Source organism: Elaeis guineensis, chromosome 14, assembly GCF_000442705.2.
Source record: "Elaeis guineensis isolate ETL-2024a chromosome 14, EG11, whole genome shotgun sequence".
In the NCBI taxonomy this organism is placed as follows: domain Eukaryota; kingdom Viridiplantae; phylum Streptophyta; class Magnoliopsida; order Arecales; family Arecaceae; genus Elaeis; species Elaeis guineensis.
In genome coordinates, this window is record NC_026006.2 from 52,040,879 (window position 1) to 52,045,689 (window position 4,811).

Below are 4,811 nucleotides of genomic sequence, written 5' to 3' on the forward strand. Positions count from 1 at the left end.
GAAGGGCAGGCACTTTTTCTAGAAGATCTTTTCTCTTTTCCCAGGTGGTGATGCTGACGTGGAGGACGTTTTCAACGCGTGGAGCTACGCGACTGGCTTATTGTGGGGTTATCTGGATATCCCTTGACCCTGGTAGATATCGCGGGATAAGGTCAGAAATTAGGAATAGTGGGTGAAAGCGTGAAAGAAAAGGAGGTTGTTAATGCGACAACGGAATCCAGTGGAATATGTCACGAGAATTATGGGGTTACCCGAAGCTCGACCGGGTCAAGGGTTTCGTCGTCAATGTGATCGTGGCCGTTGGATTAGGGTTGGACGTTGGGTAGGATAAACCAGGATTGTGGTTAAGTTAGCGAGTAGATGGGTGGATGAAGGTGTACAGTCTTATCCTGTTGCTGCCGATGACTGCCGGTGGTTTCGATCGCTTTCTTTTAAGAGCTTTATGAGGTGGTGGAGCATGGCGGAGGGACCGGGAGAGGTCCGAGTGAGAGGCAAGTCTCGACACTACTCGCTTTTTCCATGGCCACGTCAGGCTTGAGAATGAGACGTATGGATCGTGACGAGCATAGGCACAGAGGGCGTTAGATTTATTTGCTAGAAGATATGACATGCTCAATCCATCCAATGCATCCAAATATGACAATAGCATGTCATATGTCATGAAAAAAAAAAAATTATGCACTACGGATGGTGCAGAAAATTTGATATGAAGTGCACTACTTTATGTGATTGGTCTATATAGCCACCGCTTTTCAATGCGTATTTAATGTCTGCAATTTCATTTTTTCGTTTGAAAATTTTGAATGACAAAAATATTTTTATTTTTTAGAAAAAATTATAACATCTTATGTCCATATTATGATATTTTGTGTGCAGAAAGTCATAATTTTGATGTAAGATATAATAATTTTTTAAAAAAAATAAAGATATTTTCATCATTCAAAATTTTCAAACGAAAAAGAAGAACTGCAGGCATTAAATATTAAAAGTGGTTGAACAAAAATACTCATTTTATATTATGACATCTTAGGCTATATTATGACATCCTGCATGCAAAAAGTCATAATTTGATATAAGATATCATAATATATCACAGGATGTTATAATTTTTTGGATCATATTATGATATCCTGTATGTAGGAAGTCATAATTTGATATAAGATATTATAATATACCACATGACGTCATAATTTTTTTCAAAAAATAGAGATATTTTTTTCATTCAAAATTTTCCAACGAAAAAATAAAACTACAGGCATTAAATACGTATTGAAAAATGATGGCTAAATAGATTAATCATATAAAGTGGTGCTCTCTACATCACATTTTTCTACACCACCCATGATGCACAAAAAATTTTTCATGGCATGAAAATATAAATTCCAAGGAGAAATTTTCAAAGTTACATGGAGGAGAAAAAAGTTATTGATTGGAGTGAACAAATCTAACCATAAAATAACATGCATGCACACATGTCTTGTATCTCTTAATTTCCTATTCCTTTTTTTTTTTTCTCAATGCTTTATAGTTGGACTAGTCTAGTTTAATCAATAATTTTGCAAAGTGAAAAGACAATCTAGTTATCTCAGTTAAGACTGATTGGTAAATATACATGTACAAGCAAAATCATTTAAATTTATAAAATATTTTTATTTTTAAAAATTTTAATATACTTTTAAAAATTATACATCAGAGCCTTCAAAGGTTATTTGGAACAACCTAATTTTAAGAGAAGTCAAATATAATACAGTATTAATAAATAAGATAAAATATATACCGTGTGTTGTGTCATGTGATAACTGTTTCTTGATGTGGCTGAAATATACTATTTATTTATAAATACAAACATATCACTAAAACTATTTAAAAGCCTCAAAATTTTCATCGGACAACTTTTGAAGTCCTAAAATATCCTGATCCTCGTAGAAGAGAGTGAGAGCCACGATCTACAAATCTCCATTATGCTATCCATTGTGGAGGGATGATATCATTAATTTCACATCGATTGTAAGTTAAGAGAGAGTTTGGCATATTTTGAACGAGACTTTCTCTCTCCATTAAGTTACTTTTTAAAGAATAAAATCGTGAGATCTCATGTCATAGCGATTAGAGACCAGTGCGGACAATAGCTCGTGCATGAGAGCGAAGACCAATCCATCCGAGCTATGAATCTCTGACCACAACACTATCCATATTATATAATATTCAATAAAAATGTATGTGAAAATCAAATTTTTTAATTTAATTACAAAAGTTTAATCGTTAAAGCTCATATTTAAACTTGTTCATTAAAAACTTGTCCCAAATAGGAAGACTGGAATAGCTTGCATTCATAGATTCTTTAAATGGTAGATCCAAGTTGGATCCATGGGTCTATGCCACATGCACTCATGCATACACGAATGGCTCCCCTGGCTGTAGTGTGCACATGCACAACTTGTTACAAGCACGAGATATAACAAGTTGGAACCGTTTGACTTTCCCTATTTGCAAACTTTGTTATACTTTTATTCTGGGATTATTTGCAAGAGTTAAGAGGGAATGGTTAAGCTAGCCATCAGAGTGGATTTTTTTACCATATAATGGCTAGTACCCTTAGGCACTTATTACAAACTTAAAGATTTATTTAAATATTTCTATAAAATTGGACTGAAAATTGTATAAAAATCGGATCTGTTAATCCATCCAACTTGTATTTCTAAAAGCCTATCCAAATTCAGCCCAAATCCTAACCTCTGGACTACATAAGGTCTTGTTTCTTCCATTTGGGCTGGGCGGTTTTTAATTGATATAAGGTCACACTTTAAAAAATGGCCTAGTCCATGAATCTTTTAGAATTTTTTGTCCAATCATGTAGAAATATTCAAACATGCCCTAAATAGATTAACGATTCATGCCTAGTTCTTTTTTAGTGTATTCAAGACTAGTTGAGAATTATTTGGACCATATTATATAGAGCCCACATATAGGACTTCTACATAGATCAGTTTGTGCTCTCTCTTTCTTCTGGCTAACAGCCTCCATCTTATCATTATTTCAACCTTCTATTTTTCATCAAATTCTCAACTATTTTTCTATTGTATTTTCCCAAGATTTTACTAGAGGAGCCATTAGGTCAACACCTCTACATACTCTGACTATGCTAGGAAGGAACCAAGATCTATTACCTTGGGAGTATTAGCTATTCATGCTGTAAGAAAGAATCGGAAACACTCCTAGGTTGTGCCAAGCATGCCTCCGATCCAAGTTCTCCTATACCTTTTATTGGTTCTAGAAATCAAATTTGGAACATGATCTTAATCATATTAAATCCTAATTTTTTATTTATTTTTGATTTACCTCCAAATCTCTAAAAGCATTGTTGGGCATAATTTTTAAATAATAAAAATATAAAAAGGGAAGGAAAAGAAAGATGATGGAAGGCTTCAAGGGGATCTAGACCCCCTAAAGACCACTTTGAGAATGGTAAGCCTCCATTAAAGCATGATTCCATTCATTGATAATACATGATTAAAGGCTTATATATTTATAGCCTAAGATGCCTTGACTGATATGTGAAAAAAAAAATAATAATTCTAATAAAACTAGAAAAATCAAATAAATCATAAAAAATAAATTAGTTAGTTGTCAATTTTCATACATAGAAAATCATAGGTCAATCTTAGTATTTGTTATTAGCCTCACATCTTTAGTCCTACAAGAATGCCAGACCATAAACGGGAGTAAGACCCATGAGCACATGTGTTTAGCACTATATCAATTATATGCTGAAAAAAATTAAGATATTTATATAAGGTACAAAGTCAAAAGATCCAAATAAAATTTTTGACTAATCTTTTTGAATAAGATTCTAAATTATTATAAATGATATTAGAGCATATCCAACCCACAACCCATATGCAACAAAAGAATACTATAGTATGGAGCCTTTTGAGGTTGCCCATGAGCTAATTATAATATTTATAACTAAAATTTGATTAGATTTAGATCCTTATCAAGATAGAAAATACTAGGTCCTACAAAGTAAATATAAGGACCCATACAGATAAGTATATAACCTCATTCAGTTATACACTGAAAAGATCTTTGATGCTTATACGAGACAAAGAAATCTAAATAATACCTTTTGATCAGCATTTTTCTATGAGGTCCCAAATCTTTCTCAATTTGATATGATGCTATCATATCTATAATATAAATATACACAAAAAGCCAATACAATGATCAAGAAATTAAATGCATACATGCACTTGCAAATGTATGTGTGTGTGCATGCGCATGCCAGTACAATGATCAAGAAATTAAAAGCATACATACAGTCACAAATGTATGTGAGAGAGAGAGAGAGAGAGAACAGGGTTTGTTTGTTTTGGGGCCCCAACCTGCCATTCACAAAGGAAAGCAACAACCAAGCAATACAAAATATTTCACCAGTTTTCACTCCATGCTAGGAAGAGAGAGATCTGCACGATAGTTACCCAGGCCAAATGCATAGGGATACACCACCCAAGGCTTGAACCAAAATGTTTAGCGAATAAGCAAAGGGAAGTGGCAATTGGGATAACCCCAATTCACATGGCTGCTGCAAATCCAATATGAGAAAGAAAAGGCACTTGACTTCCTGGACTAGATTTCCAAGAATTATTCTCCATGTCAAACTTCGTTACATTTTAGGTATATTTGCTAAAAGCATTCACTAGTCAACGACAAAGCCATAACACACCAAAGCCTCAGCAATCCAAACAGCAGAAATAATCAAGACTATTGAAACAAGCTAATCATATAGTTTGCTGGATTGAGCCACATACTGA